Raw genomic sequence first — 12,106 nt, 5'->3', positions numbered from 1 at the left:
AAAAAGTGATTTGCGACGACGAGTTTACCTCTAGACCAGCTCGGCGAGCTGAAATAAAATTTTAATGAAATAAAAAATCTAATTCTGCCAATATAATTTTTAAAAAGCGATAAATCTTATTTGAGATTCTATAAAATAGTGTATTAAATATGAGTTTTGAATTTTCTTTTAATGGTTCTCTAACTGTTCTTGAATGAGCATTTCAGTTTAAAGGTTATAAAGAGTAAAGAGGCGGAAAACTATGTTTTTTTTAGATATGTTCCGTTAATAGAGCCGTAATTACTTTGTTTAATGACTGGTATCACTTTTCAAAATTACGTGCAATACTCTTATAATATTCTGTATTATTCTTGAACGTTTATGTAAGTAATTTAGATTTAGTTATAAACCAGTAAAACTAAAACACGTAACTATTCTCCGCTTCCTTAAAAGGGAATTCGGTTTTAACAATGTATTCGGAAGTTTAATACAAATAATGAACATACTGAAAGCAGGGCAGTTGAGCAACGGAAATATTACGAGAATAAGGGGTTATTCAAAATAGAAACAAACCTTTGAATAAACGACAGGAACTGAACTAAATTTAATAGCAGTTGTTTGATTTCAAAGAGATGAATACAGCTCTAACAATGACCAGAAGAATATCTTTATCCTTTGCTATTTACATTTGTTGTAATGATTTCTTACTTGACATTTGTTGTATAGGTAAAAACTGTATAAAAGTCGAATAAAATGTAGAATAAATTAAAGTAAAATTTATTTGTGCATATACTTTTATGTTTAAAAATACACAGCCAGTATCACACTTATCATAAAAATAAACGTTAAAAATGTAAAAGTTATTATAAAAACAAAAAAAAAAACATTTATTTAAGAATAACATTATTTCATAATTTTATGCGTAAAATTCATAATTTGTCTGTAAACTATTTTAATTATTATTTTTTTTTTTTTTTTAGATAGTTATTAAATTTACAATAAATAATTTTTTTAACGTATCTAAAAGGACACTTTTTAGTTAACGCGAAGGAATTTTTTTTAGTCAGAAATCAATAGGTTTTAAATGTTAGTAGTATGAAATTGTAAAGAAAAAAATTAATAATTAATTAAAATCCCTTTAATTTTTTAAAAGAATAAAACAATTCTTTGTTAATTTAATAAATAATAACTGAATTATATAGTTAGATTTTCAAATGAATTAAAAAAATGGAGTGTTTCAAATTCGGCTCTTTTCAAACATACTGGACTTTTTTTTATGTACAATCACGTTTTACTGTTTACCATACACACCTATTTCGATGATTTTTGTTTTATTTTACGGAGAATGTTTTTCTGGTGTTCAGGGTAAAAAAATTTTCCTGATATTGTTAGGGGAATATTTATTTAACAAAAAAATCAACAATCTACATAAACGTTTGGAAAGTTTTTTTTTTTTTTATTAAGTTTTCATTGTCATTGTTTGCTTTACAACGAAATTTATAGTCAGGTTTAAGCAGAATTTCATTCTTATATTTATATACTTCAAAAAAATTATTCGATAAAGGAAAAAAATAATTGTATATTACCAAATTCTTAAGCCTTCATTCCCTTTCACAGCACTCTCATTCCGGCAATTTGATATTATTTAATACCTTAGTTTAAAATATGAACATAAAGTTTTAAAAACTAATATAATTAACCGAATTACAAATAAAAATAATTATTTTTTCACTTTAAATTACGTAATTATTTTATAATTTCGTTTTTTTAACTCAGCGCCTAATTAAGAGAATTAAAGTTTTGGTAGTATTAAATTGACTTCAAAAAGTTTAAATTAAATGTTGAATTAAAAAGTCCAGTTTTTAATATTAAATGCAAATTTAAACTTCCTCTTTTATTTTCATTCTTATTTAAATTTATATATATTGATGAAATATGTGAGAAATTAGTATTTATCTTTAACGAAAAAAAGGATGATTTTCTTTTAAAAAGGAAATTTATAATATGGAACTGATTTTGTTTGTTTGAAACATAATTTGTTTTTTTTGAAAATCTGTGTTTGTTTAATCTTAATGCGTACTGAAAGAACATTTAGAAAAATCACGGTAATAATAAGGATTTTTTATTTATTTTGTATTCTTAATATCTATGTTGCAATTTTTTGTAAAAAGTAAGAAAGGAACACCATGACGCATTGGGATAAGAACGAAGTTTTATAAGATGGTAAAGTTTTGTGTAGATTCAGGCTTACCGTTCTTAGTAAAGCCAGATATTTTTACGTGGATTTGAATACTAGATCGTGGATACCGGTGTTCTTTGGTGGTTGGGTTTCAATTAACCACACATCTCAGGAATGGTCGAACTGAGAATGTACAAGACTACACTTCATTTACACTCATACATATCATCCTCATTCATCCTCTGAAGTATTATCTAAACGGTAGTTACCAGAGGCTAAACAGGAAAAAAAAAGAAAGGCTTACCGTTCTTGAGATGTATGGTTAATTAAATTTCAAACACACCGGTATTCACTATTTACTATTCAAAATCATATCAAAGTAACTTGCCTTTAGTAGGATTTGAACGCAGAACTTTCGACTTCAAAAATCAGCTGTTAAACAGTCGATTTGCGACGATTTTACCATTAGACCAACTTGATTAAATTGTTTTATGAACTTGTGAGTTGAACTATTCTCCTGTTTTGATGTTTTCGTGTACATTATTTCGTAGTTTATATACATGTAAAAGAAACAGCAAGTCTTAACAATTATAACAATAATAACAACAAATTTTTATAACTATTTTTTTTTTTTTTTTGTAAAATCTTTTAAACTGAATTGTTACTATGTTAGGTTAACCTGTTTTACATTATATTTTTTAATTGTTATATATTCTTGTACTTCACAAATATTATTATTTATTAATTATTTAAAAATGTAAATTATTTACTATCACTAATTCTAAAATAATTGATAGAACATTTACGTCAGAATGAGATTAAATATTAAATTTATATCGTCAGTTTTTTACAGTAAAATGAAGACATTTTGTGCGTAACTGAAAAATAAATAATTATCTTAAGTCTTCATGTTTGGTTATTTCTTATATTCATCCAAGTTTCTTTTACTATTTTTCTTATTGCCTTTGTAAAATAAATGGAAACTAAAAGAAAATTTTATTCTTTTTACACCGTCAATACCATTTTTTGAAACCTTTAGATTTATTTTCAACATTTAGTAAAGAAATAAATAATGAAAATTGTTAATAAAGAGAATGCCCAAAAATTATAAATCAATAAAAACTTACGAATAGAATTAGAATATTTTTATTGTAAAATTTTTACACAAAAGCTATTCTAGTTTTTTTAAATTGTTGTGAAAGTTGATCAATATTAATAGTTTTAGGATAAAATATACCTTAATTATTAAATACCAAAATTTTAGTTTTCTCATTCAAGTTACTGAATAAAAGAGATATCATTGAAAAAGTTTATATTATCCAATAACTAATAAACAGATTCAATACATCAATAGAATTTAAAAAGCAGTTAAAATCAAACACAGAACTGATTTACTTATTTCCACATAGTAGTTTATTATAGTTTGTATGGTTTTTCGGATGTGTTGTAAGTTAAGTTTCAAGATCGTAACGATTTTAAGCGATGATGATTTCTATCACAAGTCATTTCAAAAATTACATAGCCAAATATAAAAATATCATCCATGCGAGGATTACTAGGGAAATTGAAGACTGAGTGATTTTCCGTTTCCTTCTTCACTGGACCAAATATACGATTGAACATTAGCAGATAAGCTCACTAAAATGTAGATGCTACTCAACCCTAAAATTGATACCTTTATTATATTCAGTAGACAAACTAACGGAAATAACATCATTACTCTCAGAGAACCAACACTTGACTGGTGTGTCATCTAAATTAAACTGTTTTACATGAACCATAGCTATAAGAAAAACTGGAACAGATAATGTAAAGCACTAAATTTATCTCTTTCTTCTGTATTAAAACAATCGGTAATAAGCTCTGCTTCAACTCTTCTTCAATTTTACTAGAATAAATTCTTTGAAATTTTTAGAGTTTCATTGAATTCATGAAAATTATTAAAAATTTATTTAAAATTAAATCATAATTCTAAAAACTTGTTAAAAAAAGTAAAAACTAAAACAGTTTTCAATCCTCTCTTTTTCAAATAACTTAGGAGTAAAAGTTTAGTTTTGAGAAAACTTAACCTTTATCCAGGCAAATATAGCTACTAGATTGAATATACTTGTACAAACCCTTCTTAAAAAACAAAAAGAGCGTCCAAACCATTCAGCTACAGTTGCAGGTATCTGCCGAGTACTAGAAGGTATCATTTAGTGCCGTAGTTGAAGCCAGGGTAAAAGCTTATACATTGTGAAAAGCTATAATTAGCCAACATTAGGACGGTCTAATAACAAATTATTTTTTTACAATATTTACAACTATAGAATAGGTTTGTTATTCTTAACAACGAATTAGTCATTGTTAGGAATGCTTATATCACATACCGTGTCACTGACATCCTGGCACCAATACATATTAGGCATTGAAAAAGTAATAATTCATCAACATAAAAAAATTTGTATACCTATATAAAATGAAACCACGTCTTCCAGCATAAAAATATATTACTTTATTTTAATAAAAAAGTACTTCTAAAAACCATTAAAAGGTTTTCATAAATATCGCTTACAACATACTGAATAAAAATTACAAATATTGTTGATGTTATTCTTTTTCCTGTTTAGCCTCCGAGAATTATGGTTCAGATATTAATTCAGAGGATGAATGAGGATGATATGTATGAGTGTAAATGAAGTGTAGTCTTGTACAGTCTCAGTTCGACCATTCCTGAGATGCCTGGTAAATTGAAACCCAACCATCAAAGAACACCGGTATCCACGATCTAGTATTCAAATCCGTAAAAAGTAACTGCCTTTACTAGAACTTGAATGCTGGAACTTTCGACTTCCAAATCAGCCGATTTGGGAAGACGCGTTCACCACTAGACCAATCCGGTGAGTTGAAATAAAGAATACCTAAACCCTTCATAACTGTCGAGATTTTATATGTTTTAAATGAGAAAAGAAAAACATTTCAAAAAATATATTTTTTGAAACGAATCGTTTATTATAAAATTTTCATGAAAATTATTTTAAGATTAAAAAAAAATATCAAGTGTATGATTTTATTTTTATTTATAAAAAATTCTTGAGTTTTCCTGTTATCCTTTATAAATTAATTTTGTTTATTTTTGAAGACATGTATGTAGGAGCAGTGTATATATGTGAGCAAATCTATTGTACTTTCTAGATTAATAAAGAAAAAAATTAAATATGGACAACAAAATTATTGTATCTGAAACAAATTCTGTTACAATTTTATCATGCATAGTTTCCATAAATAAAACAACTGTTATTTAAATCAGAAAATACTGTGAAAATAATTGTTATTTTTTAATTAAAATTAACAAAGTGTAGAATTTTAAGCCAAACATTTCCCCTTATCATATTTTTATTTATTTACGTTTGCAATTATAGTCTGACTTCTATTTACTTTGTTCTATTTATTTTTTCTAGATGATTGATGAATTTTGTAGTGCATGAAAAAATTATTACAAGGCTGACCGGGTTTCGAACCGAAAACCCAGAATGAAAAATGGAAACGCTATTTCTGCGCTACTGAGATCGCTAATTTAGAATTTAAATATTAATTTTTTATACTTTTTCATTACAAAAATTTTAATTAAAAGACTAAATATAAGTTTTAAACGTAAATTAAATTTTACTTAGGTTAAAATTAATCATTTCTTTTTTAGTTATTTCTCTTAAACTATTTGTATAATAGTTTTTCTATCTTCTTTTAAAGTATATTTTTTTCCTTCTGAGTACTGCTGTTCTGTTATGTCATGTCTTCTCCACTGTCTAATTCATGTTCATTTTTTTGACAGTTTAACAGATTCGTTACAGGTTACTACCGAAAAACTTCAACTTTTCTAAAACTTTTGCTATGAAAACTTTTAAAAATCAAACTGTTCTTTTTTTTAAATAAAAACAGGTTTTTAATTATTATATAACTGCGACTGTTTTACTTGCAGTATAATGAATTAAAACTTTATTTTATAAACTACAACAGTATGATAATAATGTAAGTTTATAATAAACAAGTTTTAACGAGTCATTTAAATAGAAAGAAAGAATAAATACTAAAAATTACTGTTGATAATTTGAATTTCACTAAATATTGATTATAATGAATGTTGCAAACTGAAGGCATTTATTGAAAATCATAAATTACATGATTAAATACAAAAATTGATTACCTGAATTTAAATTAGTTGGTATTGATCGTTAATATTTGCTGTTAACAATTTTTTTAATTCATGACATCTTACCAGTTACTTCTTAACAGTAATCGTATTACTGTTTGTAATTCAAAAAGTGTTTCCAATATTAATTAACATTCATTAAATACAATTAATTAATTGGTTGAATTATTATAAATACTTCTTTCTTTTTTTTGTAAGATCGAATTTGCAAAATAAAGTAATCTATGGGTTCAATATCAATTAATATTATATTTTAAAACATAAACGAAATTCCAAAGTCGTTTGAAAAATAAAATAAAACTCTTTAAAGTGAAAGAAAATGCCATAAAAAAAAAACACAAAACACAAAATGATGCGTAAAATGAAAAATGTAATTTTGGCACTACCTTTAATAATCATCGAAAAGTAACAAAAATTATATATAGTTTTATCCTTTATTCTTGTTTCAATTAATATAGTAATATCCGTAATATAAACGGTCAGGATAATTACTAAAGAGAAGAAGTATTACAGCCGCTCCAGTTCTTAAGCCTTGATCCTGACGAAGCAGTATTAGTTACTACTTGTTATTTGAAGCGCATGCTAGTATATTCATTCATGAGTTAATGACCTTTTCATTATTAATTTATTTCATTGCGTTATTAAAGTTAGAGGAATTTTTTTTTTAATTTAAAGTACGTGTTATTGTATCAATTCGTATTTCCTTCTGTGCAATATTTGTTAACACAGATTTAAACTTTAATTAATTTTGATTGTTATTAAAATAAATATCTTCTCGAAAAAGATGCTAAGTAATTCATTCTAAAGTAAAAAGTGCGATGAAGAATTGAGAATTGAAGTATATTCATATCCCGTTAAAAAAGCTAAAGAAATGGAATATATTATTCAGGTACAGGAAGTGTATTATTTTCATATTATGTTATTCGTAGAAAAAATAAAACTGCATAAAAAAATTTACCCAGGAAATTTAAACAATCCGGAAATGCACAGGAAATCAAGAAGGTCACACAGTTTAGTAAAAGTAGACTAATTGACTGATATCTAATTAGAATAATAATTTAGGATTATTAACCCTAAAAAAACATTAATACCATAGCAAAACTTTTACCTACTGTGAAGAACAAAATAGATAGATTTCCTGTGGGGTAATACTTCATTAACTCGCGAGTTAGTAATTACATGCGCGAAAAATTGTAATTTGTCACTACTCATTCATTTATAGTCGGAAAAAATAGAAAAAAATACATTTTATAGAAAAAGATTCATAGATTCGAAAACACTGAACCGTATGTCTGTGCAATGTTTTTACGTATGTTACAGCTGAAAATCCGACAAGCATAAAAAAATTCGGAAACAATACGTGACTTTCTTCGTTTAACCCTTTCCAGAGTAAAAGTTTTTTTATCGGAAAAAATTTTTCATACATAGTTTTATAAAGCACATTTCGCAGATTCAAAAAAAAATGAATTTGGGCCAAATTTGAGTAAGATAAAATGAAAACTAACGTGAATGGCGAGACCGGGATGCGTGGGGTCGCTTGGCAACAATGCGAAAATGATGGAATTCAGCCCCACCCTGTTGGAGTGATATAAAGTGACAATTTATTCTCATTTTCCTATCTTTGTCCTATACATTGAGTAACGGTACAAGCTTCTTGGACAAAAGGCTAAGCCTACACAAGAGTTTGCGTAAACGTTGACAAAAAATCCCCCTCCCACTTGTAACTCGACCAACTCTGTTAGAAATAACACTAACCGAATGATCCCGATGTCGCTACGCTCTACGAAAACGAACAATTCAAACTGAATACAAAGCTAACGTACGAGGTTGCAGTGGAAGATGTTTTTCATAGCATATTCACACGACCGGCTTCCTCCGCTGGCCTTAGTGATTCAACTTCAAATTTCTATAACAAAATTTCCCTTTACAATGTACAGATACAAACTACATAATGTTAAAGATTGAAATCTGTTTTTTCCAACGATAATAACAGCTTATGAATAGAACGATCGGTTCATATTTTACAGGTGGCAAATAATAGCCTTTTAAATCCCCGTTATTGGGTTAACGGCATTTAACAAGTTTTAAAAACATTAACGAAATGGGAATTATTAAATGTAAAGATTTTTAAAGTAAAAAATTGATCGACTTGAAATTGTTATGTGGCAGCATAGGATTCTTAACCTATAAAGAGATAAGGAGATAAAACAGTCTTGTAAAAAAAAAAAGTAGAAAAAAGTATAAGAAACATGCATAGAGAGCTAGTTATTATATGATAAATGCTTGAAAAATAATGATTGTAATGCTGTCATTTACCAGAAAGAATTGAAAGACTAATAATGCTGCACCTAGGAGCAGAAAAAGGTTTATATCAGATCCTAAGCTTATAGTTAAAGCTGTTTTGATTACTGGAGATTACCACGGCCAAATTAATGTAATAGTAATCAATTTTTTTTGTCTGATTTGATAGCATTAAATTATTTTATTAATGTTCAAAATTTTTTAAGAAATCATAAATTGTTGTTATTTGTTGAAAAAGAATTATATATATATATATATATATAATTAATTAATAATGCTTTTTAAAAATAAAAGAACTACTAAAAAAAACCCTCTTTTCCTTTAAAAATCTACCCCATTGTGATACTAAGAGGGATGCACAGCGCTTCATCCATCATTTTATATTTAGAGTGTAATGTACAGTTCCATCTATCTTATTTTATTTATTTGCAAGATACGAAATATATTTATTGTAAAGGCCTTCTGCTACTTTTATGTAAAAATATATCATACATTTGCATTTTCCATAAAAAGCGTACCGTTAATGGGATAAAAAATTATACTTCTGTAATATTTTACATATTTCTGAAAATTATATCCTATATTATAAATATTTTATGATATGTAAAATCAGTTGCTAGTTAATAAATATTCAGTACTCGTTATCGCTAGTAAAAAATTAATTTTAAATTGTTTAATAATAATTTACGTAAATAAAAGGTACATCAGCAAAATGGAATACAAAGCTACTATGGGTTTATAGAAAATAAACAACCAGTATTAAATAGTAGTACAACTTGCGACACAGTTCTTAATAGACAGACTAGTATCGTCTATTCAGCCCACATTGTTAATAGTGAATTGCATAGGACGTCAAGGTGAATTTGTTCATAGGTCAGAAGGAAAACAACTTATTTTAATACACAACTCCAATTATCATTGCCGTCATCTGGATATTTCGGCTTTGTTTTAAGTGACAGGCCAGAGTCAGCGGATACATACATTTTCCAGTAGTGAATGGTGATATTATATTAGGTACGGCAACGGTGTTTTTTATAATGTACTTGTTTAACTTTTAATAACTGAATTAACTAGAGTGCTGAATGAACATTTTCCTATTAAAACACATGTAGCTAATTAAATAGCATGGATAAGTCGTAAACTTGCATTTGATGAGAGTTATATGTCACCGTTTAATAAATCTGCCAAAAAAAATGTAAACACACTGTAATTGGTAAACCTGATGACATTAGAGTAGTTTTACAACAATAACATTTTAATAAGAACATTACCGATATTCTTTATTATAAATATACTACTTAACATCATTAAATATTAAATGTCTTTTTTTAATTAATATTTTCAGAATAAATTATTTTAAAAGAGTGATATATTACTTGAAATGTTATGTATTTATGGTCTTTCTTTTTCTGTTTTAGCCTCCGAAACCACCGTAAGGTATTACTTCAATGGATGATATGTGTTAATGTAATTATAGTCTTGCACAGACTCAGGTAAACCATTCCTGAGACGTGGTTAATTGAAACTCAAGAACTCTCGACTTCAAAATCAGCTGTTTTGCGATGACGAGCTCACCACTAGATCAACCCGGTGGATTATGTATTTATTTATTACTTGTTGAAAAAGAATGTTATTTTATTCTTTTATATATATATAAGATTAATGAATAATGCTTTTTAAGATAAAAGAGCTACTAAAAAAAACTTATTTTCCTTTTAAAACCTAAAGCCATTATGTATTGACATTATTTCATCGAATTAATACGTCATTGTGTATAGACATATATATTACTGTTAGTAGTAGTATATTTCAGTATGTGATAATAGTAGTGTATGTTAAAACAAGATCAGAAACAATTTACATACATCCTGGAATTAGAGCTGAAAATCACTTATAAAAACAGATTCAGAATCGAAGATAAAATCGATGGATCACAACTCAAGCATTGGCTTTAGGATTTTGAGTTATGCATCAATCTTTTCTTGTTTAATTTCATGTTGTCATTGATTTTTGACTTTTAAACTCTTGTTGAATAAGGAAACAAAATTATTTATATATTTGCTTCCCGTATTAGCTTCGTTCTCGATATATCGATACTTGTGTTCCCCGTAGCAGTCAAAATGTTTATTTTATATTTTTTAATCAAGTAACTGAAGGCAGGTGCAGTAAGTTATATATGAAGTATCGGTGACAGTGGCTGTGTTGGTTAAGCCGCAACGTTGTACAACTTCGGACTTCTTAAAAAAATCGAAAATTTTTTAAATATTTATCAGCAGAGTATTTGCAAGCCCAAATCTACTGAATATCTTATTTACTGTCGGGATTGGGAAAATTTACAATCACTGTTCAACATGTTTTTTTTACCTTTCTTTATCCCCTTTCATGGTCGAATTTAAAAAAATATAGAAATTGGTTTATTGACATGAAGATTACACACACACCAAACTTCAGGTTGATTCCTTCATTTGTTACCCAGAAATTAAGAAAGTAAGAGGGTTTCAAAAAAAAAATTCAAAAATCTATTTTACCCCATGAAACTTGGAATGTCAAAAAAATTAGAATTTTTTTTTTAGATGTTCATAATCATTCAGTTCAAACATAGCTCACACAGCGATATGAACTCACAGCTCACAATTCATTTCATTAAAGTTTATGCTCCAACTAGTAAATTTCCACTATTACATATATGTATACATACAATTTTTTTCCGAGATGAAATATATGTAAAAACGTTCTCAGTTACGGCAAGAAACATGGTAAAAATTTAGTTCCGATTGACCGGGTAGTTTTTTTTGTTTATCCCGAACAAACAAAATACAGACCTCATCCTCTTTGTACAATAGTATAGATTATTAATGGAAAGTAAATTTTTACTTACTTAACACTTTAAATTATTTTTTACCCATTCTTAAAGTCTTGAAGTTGTTTTCCAAATTTTCTATCAGTAAATCATATTCATCTTACAAAAAAAGATATATTTTTTGAATTTGACAGTATATTTTATTATAAAAAAACCTTAAATTATAAAAAGAGTTGCCTATTAGAAAAGAGTTTATGAAAATCTTTAATCACATGATTGTATCCTGTATCTCAAAAAGATAAAATTGAATGAAATGAGAATTTTTTTCACTTAGTATAATACTATTATCCAAGTTTGCAAAATGAGCGATTGTTTCACGTTTGACCTAAACAGTTAAATTGAATCTTCGTCTGGAGAGCCTTTTTTTGGTAGATTTGAGGTAGATTAAAGTCATCACTAGGAGCCAAATCCGCAAAACAGTGTGTACAAGAAAACATTTCGAAGATGAGGCCATGAAGTTTTGCAGCAGCAACCCGAGACATACGAGCAGACGCACTCATTTCGTTGTGAAGAACATTTTCTTTTTGGTTTATGTGGACTATTTGCTTACACAGCACGCTTTAATTGGTTCAGTAGTGAATCGTAATACTCCCCATTG

Source organism: Lycorma delicatula, chromosome 1 (assembly GCF_047948215.1).
Source record: "Lycorma delicatula isolate Av1 chromosome 1, ASM4794821v1, whole genome shotgun sequence".
Taxonomy (NCBI): Eukaryota; Metazoa; Arthropoda; class Insecta; order Hemiptera; family Fulgoridae; genus Lycorma; species Lycorma delicatula.
This window is presented reverse-complemented; position numbering follows the sequence as displayed.